Below are 12,500 nucleotides of genomic sequence, written 5' to 3' on the forward strand. Positions count from 1 at the left end.
CCCGGGTGAGTCCAGCAGCTTAAATCCCTGCACTTGGTGGCCTTATCAGCGAGTTACCAAAGGCTCCATTACCACCAAGGACAGATCCAAAGCACTGAGCCAACTGTGCGACAGAGGCAGCTGGTGGCATTCATCCCAGCAGGACAGAAGCGGCCGGGAACAGCTGTTGAGGGCAAGGGCTTGGCGTCCCAAGCCAGCGAGGTTCAGGGTGCAGCTGCTGCCCTGGCTTTGGCAGACGGCCGTGTCATCCCGCTGCCCGGGCTCTGTCTGTAGCAGGAGCGTGCGGTAGGGGGTTCATGGATGATAAGGCACCCAAGTCCTTGCCGGGGTGATGTGTCGTAAGGACTTGGGAAGGAAGAGCTGCCATCCACCATTTTTTCGTCACTATCAAACCCAACCCTGGATCTGCTAAGGACTTGGTAATTTCAAGGGGTGTGTCACCTGTGGAATTTAAGAAACTCTGGGTTCACCTTCCTATCTGAAAGTCCTGTTCAAATACTGGTTGGTTTTGCGGCCTTGAGCAACCTCAGTGTCTTCATCTGTAAAATGGGAATTTAAACGTGAAGGGGTTGGTGCCTAGCTCAGATATGTGCACATCTTTGTGTTCAGTGTAAATGCCTGTCAGTGTCTCCACTCTTCCCGACGCCCCGTGACTTGGCAGTGGCCATGAGAACCCTCCCCGAGAGCCGTTAGAGCAGGAAGGCAGGAGCCTGCCACGACCTCACGTGGCTGAAAGATTGATCCTGGCTGTGATCTGAAACGTTTCACAACGGGAGACTAACGCTCTGAGGAGCTTACGGCAGTTTTGAAGTAGGGTCTGCAGAAGAGCGGAGCGGGACGGGCGTTTGAGCACGTTTCTAGGTGAGGAGCGAGGGCGCAATGGACGGTGCGGGTGGCGGGGAGCCCCGGAGAAGCAGCCGGGCAGAGCGGGGCCCTGCACAGCGGGCGGAAAACAGTTGGCGCCGCACCCCGCGTCGGGGCTGAGGCCGTAGTCGGCAGGGCTCGAACCTGCGCGGGGAGACCCCAATGGATTTCAAGTCCATCGCCTTAACCACTCGGCCACGACTACCTCGCGCGGCTGTCGGGCCCGGGCTCCGGAAATTAACCGGCGCCGCCGGGCAGTCCACCCGGGTCTCCCCGCGCGGTCCCGCGCCTCCGCCTCGCGCTCTGCCACGCCTCGCTCTCGGTGCAGGGACCCCGCAACTCGCGCATCGGGAAAGGACCCAGGCCCGGGAGGCCGCAGCGCAGAGGCGCGGGGCGAGCGGGCCCCGCACCACAGCCGAGGAGCCCGAGGAAGGCGCTGCGGGACGCGCGCTGCGCGGCGCCCACCCCGGCGTTGGCCCGCGGAGCCCCGCGGGGACGCCCGCCCCTGCCCCCAGCGCACCCCCTCCCAGCGCGCCCCTGGGCGCCGCCGCGAGCGCGGGGCGGGCGCGGGAAGGGAGGCGCCGGCTCGGGGCTCCCGCGAGAGCCCGCGTGCAAGGTCTCCCAGGGCTGCCCGGAAGGCGGCTCCGGCGGTCGAGGGCGCGGACCCTCCTCGGGGGGCGGAGCTCTCGGCCACCAGAGCCCGGGGAGAGGGGAGCCCTCAGCACACAGGTGTCCAAGCATCCGGACTCAGCGGGAGGGCAGCGGCCTGGGTCCTCAAACACGAGAGAAAGGGAGGAGGAGGAAGGAGGAGGAGAAGGAGGAGGGGAAGAGGAAGAGGGGAGGAGGGGAGGAGGAGGAGGAGGAAAGTTAGGAACTTTATATCATTATCTTTGAATTCTCTGTTTGGAGGTGTGTGGCCAGATTTAGACAGATTTTCAGACACAGAAGTAAAGTGACTTCTGTGGAGACCAGCACTGCCTGTTTGATAGTCAAAGCTCTCCCACATCTGAGAGGGAAATCCCACATGGTTGTGGAGTGGCCTTGTTTGATTATATTCCGTAAAATTGTTGATATTCAATAGGAGAACAAAGACCTAGCTGTGAGTGCCAGGTAAGCTTCTGGAGGACACAGACAACCAGATGGTGAAGAATGATACAAAGAAAACGTAGCAGGGAAGTGATATGGGATACGAGGGAGATTTTTGCAATATTTAGTAGTGTTGTCACTGAAGGCCTCACTGAGAAGGTGACATTTGACCAAAGACTTGAAAGAATAAAAGGACAGAGTCATGTGAACATCTGGAGTAGATATTTCCAGGGCAAGGGAACAGCAAAGGCCAAGTTGAAGTGTGATGAGGCCTGGAGTTTTTGAGTAAAAGCAAGGAGACCTGTGCAGCTGGAATCGAAATTGTGCAACTTTCCGTTCCACTGCTTAACCTACCTTCCCCCTTCCCCAAACCATGATCATCATCATCTCATCCTGCCCATTACTCCATCCCCAAGCACCTGATCCCATTCTTTCTTCCAACTCTGATTTTTATCTCCTCAATGACTTTGGGAGTTGGGAAATGTAAATGGCCAGAAGCTCAGAGGGAGAATGAGGTTGTCTCTCTCATACATTACTTCAACATTCGTGGGAGGGGGCCTGAACCCCAAAACCCTGCAGATGTGATGGTTTCCTTTTTAGGTCAAGTAAAAATAGTCATTGAACATCATTTAGTAATATCTAAATGTCATTCCAAATGTATAGATGATTTTCACTTTCACACGATATATGTGTGTGTGTGTGTATAATATGATATGCATCATACTATTATTATGTCCTGAAATTCTGCATGCAATCTATAGAATAAAATGGCATTTACACATACACTGTTTCATAACAGTTGGTGCCCTAGGTAACATAGCACACTTATGCATTATTTCCTCATATTTGGTCAGGATTGTATTTTCATGTATAGAAAAATAAACAATCGTGCCTTAGGTGAAAGAAGTAGTGTTGACTCAGAATCAGTACTTCTGGGTCAGGCAGTCCAGGCTGGTACAACTCCTCTTGGAAGAGAGCTCTTCCCCTCTTCTTCTGTCACTTTTGCTTTGGGATTTTGTCCCCATTGTCCCTGCAGACACTAAAAAAATGTCCAGGAAACAATGCACACTGACTCAACCGTGAACAATCTCTCCTCAACTGGGGGATTGTTCCTATTTTTGAATGAGTTGGATGGGCCTCAAGATAAAATGTGGAAGAGAAAATGAGAAGAGAAGCTGGATAATATTTCCTGGCTCCAAAGAACCCCGGTTCCCTATCTCTGGAGGTGCAGGGGGAGGGAGGGGATCCCCGGGGGGACAGCAGGACTTACTCCCCTGCCTCGTGGCAGAGCTCTTCATCTTCTCTCCCCAGTTTGATTTCCTCGAGGATTCTCCTCAATTACTCCAGTCGTTCCTAAAATGGTTACCCTCCCCCACCCCCCACAGCTGGTGAGGGGACGCTGACCAAAGCTGAGGAGTAAATGAGGTCTCGGAAGGATCCTCAGGCCAAATCAAGTATCTCCTGCAATGATTGACTCCAGAATAATCACTTGCCGTGCAATTGCGCGAGTAAACCAACTGTTTAATGAATGTCCGGTGTTAAAATTAAGTAATTTGCTTAGTGATAAATGCCTCAGGAATCCTGAGACTCAGGTGATTGAACTACAGACTGTAATAATTCCCAAAGCCAAAGATTCTTCCAGGTCTTCCTGGTGAATTACATATAGAACTGCACTAGCTAGGGATTGACGGAAAGACACTTTAGAAGCCTGGGTAGCTCAGTCGGTAGAGCATCAGACTTTTAATCTGAGGGTCCAGGGTTCAAGTCCCTGTCCAGGCGTAAAATTTATGCCTGAACCACACGGAGCCTGCGTGTTTTCCCAGTTAGTAGGGTGGCAAAACCAGTGGGGTTTGACCTTTCGGTTTCCTCACTTCTACACTAGACGTTATGAACAGAACTGAAATTCAAGCCTTTTGACATTGACCATTCTCCTTCCCCTGGGATTTAGAAATAATTCTATAAAAATCGGTTGCTGTGCGATTTTTCACTCTACTGCAGATTTTTGTAAGCTTTTAAATGGTTATTAGGCAACAAGTCACGGTTTTCACCTGGTGGGGTCTGTGTGTGCTGAGCAAGACTGCATTTGCTTCGGGCGCATTTCCCTCATTCCCACGCCGTGTCTCCAGGAGAAGAGGCCTGAAGGGAGTCCCACAGGGAAACGTGTCTGAAAAGCCGTGGGTTTGCCCCTTCGGCTGCACCTCGGGAACCCCCCAGCGAGCAGGGCGCCGGGGTCCTGCTCTGGACGTGTCTGGTGCAGCGTGGAGCAGCCTCAGCACACACGGGTGGTAACAGGCCGACAGGCTGCTCTTCTCCAGTGAGCCATCGGCCTTCGCCGGGGTCCTTCACGGCGCGTCGAGGGAGGAGTCTCCAGAGAGGCGAGAAGCCCCTGACCCGAGGGACCCTCGAGGCCTCCCGAAGTGTGGCCCGAGCACCCAGGGCCTGTCATCCCTGAGCAGATCGTGTGACTTCCCCTCTGTTTATTCGTTTAAAAGCAGATTGTCGGGCACCATGGCCGGGGATGCGAAGTGGAACTCGGGCTCAGGAAGAGCGGGGCCCGTTCTAAAAGGTTTTCACTCGAGTCCGTGACGGCGGGAAGCGGGTGGAGGGCGGAGCGCGGGGCCCGGGAGGCGGCGTGCGCTCCTGGCAGGTGAGCCCAGAGCAGCGCGCCCCGTTCCTTACGAACTGGAGAGAATGTGTCCCGTTTATGACCGGAGTAAGAAACGAGAAAACTCTAGAGAATGAAAAGGTGGGGAAAGAAGATGGGCATGACTTGCAGCACAAGGCACCAGGTTTAAGACCGTCGCCCGGCTGGGAGTTTTCCTGAACTTTATAATTGGGATTTTCCAGAAGAAGAAAAAAAAAAAGGGCGTGGAGGGTGTGACATCCACGGGCGTTTTCGCTGGAGAAGACCGAATCTCTCAGCACCCACTTGTCTCATGCTTGTCTTTTGTGTATATTGACCATTTCTTGTGTATGATCCCCCAGTGTCTTAAATTTTTTTCCACTTTATATTCCAGGCAGCTTATGTTACAGAAAAGCCACATAGAAAGTACAGGAGATTTCCATTCCCCCCCCCCCCGCCCCCATCCCCCCTATGATAACATCCTACATGAGTGCGATACCTTTGTTACAATCGAAAAACAAATGTGGGAGCATTGCGACTCACCATGGTGAATCGTTTACATTATGGTTTAGATTTTGTACGTACAATTTTCTAGGTTCTGACAAAATGTATAATGTCCTGTATCCTCATTGTAAGATCATACAGAGCAATTCCAGTGCCCCCAAATGCCCTACGTCCCACTCCTTCTTCCCTCCCCCCCCCCCCCCCCCCCCGGAACCTATTGCAAGCACTAAGTTTCAATTTTTGAAGAATAAGGTTCATAGTTACATGCATTAATATTGACGGCTTGATATACTGGTCTGTTTTTTTAGGCACTGCCTAGGTACTTTGGAGATTCTTGGCCCTCTATCTGAGAACAGAGCAGAACAGCTCAGGATGAGAGCTTAGTATTTTGCTGTTTATCGCGTGTCCCCGTCCACGGAGGTAACACCCTGTGATGAGATGACAGTCATGCTCCATAGAGGCCCGCCCCAGGTGCGGCCTATCCCACACGCGCCCGCCACCCCGAAGCCGCGGGTATCATTACTTTTTTGAGAAATATCTGTCATAGTTTGGGGAAGCTGGTGTAGTTGTTAAGTGGAAAATTATTTTGGGGAGGGAATATCAAACTGATACTAACAACACAGTATTTTTTCCAAGCGAGAAAACGCTATAATTGGCGGGACATGTTAAAAAAAAAAACATTAAAAAAACGGATTCTCATTTCGGACTCTTCGAATCGTTGAGATTACACATAATTCTGCATCGGCAGCACATATACTTTCAGAAATACAAATTAGCCTTTGGAAGGTAGTTGAACTTCAGTCCAGCTGCGTAATGCTAACGAACGCTGGTTTTCCCGTGTAGTCGTGGCCGAGTGGTTAAGGCGATGGACTAGAAATCCATTGGGGTTTCCCCGCGCAGGTTCGAATCCTGCCGACTACGAGGGGCGTGGTAGAGTTTACACTCTGAAATCGCTCAGTACTCAATTAAACGAACTTGGTTTGGGGGGGATGCAGGCAATGTATCCATTTTTACTAAAACTTCCCTGTGTATGGGGCTGGGATTAATACGCCTTTGACGCATATCCCGTGTGCTTGGACAGAAAATACGAAATCTGTACTGCTGTCTTTTCTAGTAAATTTAACCTGAGTCCCAGTGAGAGTTGTCCTCTCCGCGCCCCCCCCCCCCCCCCACCACCACCACCACACACACACGCACAAGAAGTCTCCAAGCTTTGGTGATGACTCCGTCATAACTCTTCTTGAAGGCATAATGTTCAAAAAGAAAAACTGTGGGTAGGAGTGTTTGCTTCTCCACGGAATTAATTACCTTTCCTGGGATTTTCTTTTCTGTGTAAACCGAAACAGACCTCGATTTCCATTGTCACTCCAGGAAGCCCGGGACTGCTCACGGGGTAAGTAAAAAAGTGTCAAAATTAAATGCTACAGGAAGGCAGCAAAATCCTTCTGCTTCCATGTGACTGGAAAAAAATATTTAATAAAGAGCAGAAATCAACTGATAGAAAGTTCTTCCCTTATTGAAAGTTTTCATATTTTAAACATATTTTAAAGTAACCATGATATGAAGCTCAAATTGAGATATATATTAATAGTAAGATACAGTAAATAGTAAATTTTTTCTTCAAACCTTGTACTCTAGCTGTTCAGTTTCTGTCAGTGTGAAATGAGTTTTCGTACACGTTTCCAGCGTTATTTGTGTGTGTATTATTCATTCCATTCTTTATTTTAAATGAATAGTAGAAAATTTATACACAGTGATTTTTCTGGGTTCTTTTCCCTAAAAATACACAATGGTACAGAAATAGACACAGACAAATATGTCCAATCAATTTTTGACAGAAGTGCAAAAGAAATTACGTGGAGCATGTCTAGCCTTTTCAACAAATGTTACTGGAGCAATTGGAAATACCTAGGCAACAAAAAAACAGGACAAAAAATAAACAGAAACCTCATATCTACTTAAACCTAATTTAATATACAAAAATTAACTCAAAATGGATCATGGCCTGAAATGTAAAATGTAAACCTAAAACTTTTAGGAAAAAGAACAACAAAAACTGGAGAATATTTTTAGGATCTAGGGGCCTGCAAAGACTTGATATGTATAAAAGGAATAGATACAACATATAATAGGGAAAATTTTAATTGGACTTATAAAGATTAAAACTTTTGCTTTGTGAATTATCGTTTTAAGAGATTGAAAAGACAAGTTACAAACAGAAAATATTTGAAAACCACCTACCTGAAAAGGAATAGTATTGAGAAAATACGTATGGATCTCTCAAAACTTAACAGCTAAAAACCCAACAATCCAATTAGAAAATAGACAAAAATAGTTTAGCAGTTTCATATAAAATTGAACATGAAATTTTTAGGTGACCCAGCAGTTGCACCCTGGGCATTCATCCCAGGGAAATGCAAACTTACAGCTACACAAAATAACCTGTACATGATTTTTCATACCATCTTTATTCATAACAGCCCCAAATTGGAAACACCCCAGTTGTCCTACCAGGATTGAATCGTTAAACAAATAGTAATACTCCCTTACTCCCATACTCAGGAGCTAAAATGAAGGAGCTAAAAGAAAAAGGGGGGGGCGGGGGGTTATTCACAATCGCCACTTGGATGAGTCTCCAGGGATTTATGCCGAGTGAAAGAAGCCACTCTCAGAAAGTTACATCTCATACTATTGCATTTAAATAACATTCTGGAAATGAATAAATTCTAGAACTGGGCAACAGATTAGCAGTCGTCAGGGGCTGGTAAGGGAGTGCAGGGTGGGTATAGTTATAAAAGCAGCAGGAGGGACTCCTGCCGTGATGGAATTGTTCCGCATCTTGCCTGTGTTGGAGACACGAACCTACAGAGGTGATAAGATCACATGGAAATAAACACACACAAACATTAATTTGCTTTATTTAATTGTGTAGTGGATTGCCTAATACCCAATCTTGATTCACGTTTGGCGAGCACAGCTGTGAGTCTTGGCTTTCACTTTTATCTGACCTCTTATGTCTTAAAATTTCCTTTGATCCATGAATGAGGACCTACTTGACTGGAGAAGACCCCTGACGAGGGAGTGCTATCGCGGAGAACACAAACACTCCTACCAATTTTCGTTAGGAAAGGGCTCCTTCTATCAGGGTTAGGGTTCCTAAAGCCTGGGCTCTTCTCGGGGCAAAAGTAAAGAAGCACACATCCCCAGTCAAAAATCACTCCCTTTCTGAGCAGAGGGAGAGAGAAGAAGCAAGTGTCTTGCAAGGATAAGATACTTGCAGTATCCCAAGGAAACGATACAGCAGCTTGGGACTGGTAAAGCATCGTTAGGTGATGACTCCAAATGGAGAGCGAACTGTAATTAGCAGGATTCAAACTTGAGTTAGGAGATACAGCATGTGGCCTTAACCGCTCGGGTCACACTAGGTAGGAAAATTGCGCTTCGTCAGTATTAAGTAGTTAACCTGAAGGCCAGCTCTCGATAGGTCAGTTTTTATGTCAGAAAGTTTATGGCATCAGGCTGTTGCGCCAAACTGACAAGTAACGCATTACCTTCAGAACTGAAAGGCCCCTTATTCCAGTGGCTCGTGGAAGGATGCTAAGCAGTGACACGCCAAAGGAACAGCTTTTTCCTCTATCAGCCTCTGATGTGGATCTATGAGATACACCTTGCAACTGAGAGAAGCTATGACAATTGCTGCAGAATTACGTGGTATAACAAGTATTTGAAAAACCCAAAATGACCATCCATTTTTGACTTACTAAATGAATTTTTGAAACTTAATTACAAATATTTTATTTCAAAGAGTTTAAAGTCTCTTCAAAATAAAAAAAAATAAAGATAAGAAAAATAGAAAAAAAGTCTCTTCATTTCCTTTTAAAAAATTGTCCCTGTTATTCTTTCATAAATGAAATATCTTTTCTTGGTTTTCTAAGGATATTAAAAGTCTAGTTAAGTCTTTCATGGTGAAGTATTTGAAGAGCCATTTTTGCTTAAGCTATATTTTGCCCCCAAATTGGTTCATAGACTTCAGTATAAGTTAAACTACTAAGATTTTAGTGAAAACTAAAAAGCTGATTTTAAATATTATATGGGAATGCATAAGACCTGGAATCGCTAAAGCAATATCAAAAAAGAATGAAATTACAGCACGTATGCTGCTAGATGTCAAAACTTTCATAAAGCTTCAGGCATTATGATTAAGTGGCACTAATTCAGGGGTTAACAAATAGACACATAGAAGAATAGAAATCCAGAAACCACCACCGAAGTTACAACAAAGGTGTCATTGCAATCCAGTGGGGGCAAAGATGATGTTTTCAATAAATGATGGGAGATTAAAAGAGGAAACCACAATCTACACCTCAGAGCACAAACAAAATTAATTTACATGGACTAGAAATCAAAGTACTAAAGAGAAAACAAATAAAACTCTAGAATAAAACACAGGAAATGCTTTCATGATGTCGTGATAGGGAGATGTTGCTTAAACAGATCACAATAAGCAACGATCATAAAGAAAAGATGGAGATATTGGTCCTCATTAAATTTAGAAACCTCTGTTTATCAGAAGACACCATTAAGAGAGTGGGAAGGTAAGCCCCACACTGGGGAAAGGTATTTGGTATACATACATCTGACAAAGGACTCTTGTCCAGAGTATCTTAATATCTACAATAAATCAATAGAAGAATTCAGAAAGCCCTATTAAATTGGGCAAAAGATTCAAGCAGGAACTTCTCAGATAAAGATATCAACGTGGCTTCTAGACAATGAAAAGATCCATATAATCACCACCCAAACAGGAGACATTGGTTTTGGGCAATCTGCATTTAAAAATGATAAGCACTTTTAGAACCACTAAACTATGTCCAGCTAAACTGAGGATGGGTAGTTCGACATATTTTGGAGATAGGGGTATAAAGAAAGCTGCACCGCCTAGTCAAGATGGCAACTATTTGGAACCAACTGGTAACTTCTCAGAACAGCATGGTTAAGACTGTTAAACGAATCATTGTTTGCAATAGGAAAAAACCAGACACAATGCACATGCCAATCACCAGGGAAACGTTTAAGCACATTCAGGAACATCCACACAGCTGTTAAAAGAATGAGGTAGAACTCTATTTTTGAATATGAAACACTTTCCAATATGCATATGGTTTATTTTTAAGAATTATGATGCTAAGCAATCTGTATAAATGTGTGTATGTACATAAAATAAAACCACAAACTTTAAAAATTCAAATAAAAAATTGGAAAAGGTACCCACCAAATGGTTAACGAAGCAGGAAAAGAAAGAGAAATAATAGTTTTTGTTTTAATTATCTTTCTTTGCTGAAACTTTCCATACTGGATCACGTGCTGGAGAAGTCGCAGACACACTCTGCGGCCACCTCCCAGCCCTCGCCTAGCCCACCCTCACCTCTTTTTCTGTTGTGCAAAGGTGTTTTGGTCTATTTCCATTCTGCAGTCTGGTGAAATGTTAGATCTACTAAAAGGGCCAAAACACACCTAAACCCAGAAACCAGGAACAAGCAAATACTCAACCCTCACACAGCACAGATTTGTCTCTCTCCAATGATGCCAAGTGGGGAGTGGAGAGCTGCCATCCACTGACCCTGGCCAGAGCAATTCTGCCTTCCCAGGAGATGGGCATTTGATTAATTGCTGCTGCCCTAGGCCTCCAGTATTTCACACGCACATATTTTGCACAGTTGAAGTCATGCAGTTGTATCTGACTATTGTCAGTGAACATTATATCACAAATATTTCCCCCAAGTTATTACAGTCTTCCAAAATGTCATTTTAGTGGATTCGTACTGATGGCAGAAATAGCAAAAAATCTTTAAACACACCCATTTTAATATATATTGATGCTTACTATTACGATTAGAAATTTTTAAAAAATGACTTCAGGGCATTATATGTTTTCCTTTTGTTAAGATCATTTCCCCAGAAGAGAGGTTCTCAAATTTTAGTTGGCATCAGGACCACCTGGAAGTCTTGTTAAAACACAGTTGCTTCTCTCTACCTGAAGAGTTTCTGGTTCTGTAGATCTGAGCTAGAGTCAGAGACTTTGCATCTTTCACAAGCTCCCAGGCAGTGCACGTGCTCCCACCTGGTCAAGGACAGTCCTGGAGAAGACCGCTCAGAGACAATGAATTCAGAATGAATCGGCTGTGTCAAGGATAAGCAAACCGTTCTGACTTTAAACGGTGGTAGATAACAAGTGTCAGAGTTGGAGGACCAGATAATAGTTGCAAGAATACAGAGAAGAGAATTCTTATTGTCCTAGAAAGAAATGCGAGCTTTCCCTCAGGTGTGGGAGAGCTTTAACACGGAAGAGATGTGCTGGTCTCCTCCCCAGGAGCCACTTTCCTTCCGGATCTGCAAATCTGCCTAAATCTACTAGCTCATCCCCTGGACACACGCGTCCATTAATAGATTCAGAGATAAAGTCTGTGATTTCAAAGTCTCTGACATTTCCAGTAAAAGGTAACAGGTTAAGGGGAGCAGATGGGGTTCCGTGGTTGAGCGCCTGCTTCCTATGTCAAACCCAGGTTCGATAGGTAGCTGGTCCACGTCCAAGACTCCTGCTCATTATCCTCTAACAAACCTCACTGAAGTTTATTTTACTCTGACATTTACCTATTTTAATCCATATATATATATATATATATATATATATATATATATATATATATATATATATATATATATATATATTCCCCCTCCTCCTCCCTTTCGCTCGTGTTTGAGGACCCAGGCCGCTGCCCTCCCGCTGAGTCCGGATGCTTGGACACCTGTGTGCTGAGGGCTCCCCTCTCCCCGGGCTCTGGTGGCCGAGAGCTCCGCCCCCCGAGGAGGGTCCGCGCCCTTGACCGCCGGAGCCGCCTTCCGGGCAGCCCTGGGAGACCTTGCACGCGGGCTCTCGAGGAGCCCCGAGCCGGGGTCTCCCTTCCCGCGCCCCGCTAGCGCTCGCGGCGGCGCCCAGGGGCGCGCTGGGAGGGGGCGCGCTGGGGGCAGGGGCGGGCGTCCCCGCGGGGCTCCGCGGGCCAACGCCGGGGTGGGCGCCGCGCAGCGCGCGTCCCGCAGCGCCTTCCTCGGGCTCCTCGGCTGTGGTGCGGGGCCCGCTCGCCCCGCGCCTCTGCGCTGCGGCCTCCCGGGCCTGGGTCCTTTCCCGATGCGCGAGTTGCGGGGTCCCTGCACCGAGAGCGAGGCGTGGCAGAGCGCGAGGCGGAGGCGCGGGACCGCGCGGGGAGACCCGGGTGGACTGCCCGGCGGCGCCGGTTAATTTCCCGAGCCCGGGCCCGCCAGCCGCGCGAGGTAGTCGTGGCCGAGTGGTTAAGGCGATGGACTTGAAATCCATTGGGGTCTCCCCGCGCAGGTTCGAGCCCTGCCGACTACGGCCTCAGCCCCG

At 47.1% G+C, this 12,500-nt stretch overlaps 4 non-coding genes across 4 annotated transcripts; 3 read left to right on the plus strand and 1 right to left on the minus strand.

Annotated features, from left to right (window-relative positions):
* Positions 1 to 987: 987 nt before the first annotated feature.
* Positions 988 to 1,069, minus strand: TRNAS-UGA (transfer RNA serine (anticodon UGA)). Its single transcript has one exon. It is a non-coding gene; the product is annotated as a tRNA-Ser (tRNA).
* A 2,587-nt stretch (positions 1,070 to 3,656) lies between these two features.
* TRNAK-UUU (transfer RNA lysine (anticodon UUU)) lies at positions 3,657 to 3,729 on the plus strand. The gene has a single exon. It is a non-coding gene; the product is annotated as a tRNA-Lys (tRNA).
* A 2,187-nt stretch (positions 3,730 to 5,916) lies between these two features.
* Positions 5,917 to 5,998, plus strand: TRNAS-AGA (transfer RNA serine (anticodon AGA)). Its single transcript has one exon. It is a non-coding gene; the product is annotated as a tRNA-Ser (tRNA).
* Positions 5,999 to 12,406: 6,408 nt separating this feature from the next.
* Positions 12,407 to 12,488, plus strand: TRNAS-UGA (transfer RNA serine (anticodon UGA)). The gene has a single exon. It is a non-coding gene; the product is annotated as a tRNA-Ser (tRNA).
* The last annotated feature ends 12 nt before the right edge of the window (positions 12,489 to 12,500 follow it).

The sequence above is a fragment of the Dasypus novemcinctus genome, chromosome 22 (genome assembly GCF_030445035.2).
Source record: "Dasypus novemcinctus isolate mDasNov1 chromosome 22, mDasNov1.1.hap2, whole genome shotgun sequence".
NCBI lineage: Eukaryota > Metazoa > Chordata > Mammalia > Cingulata > Dasypodidae > Dasypus > Dasypus novemcinctus.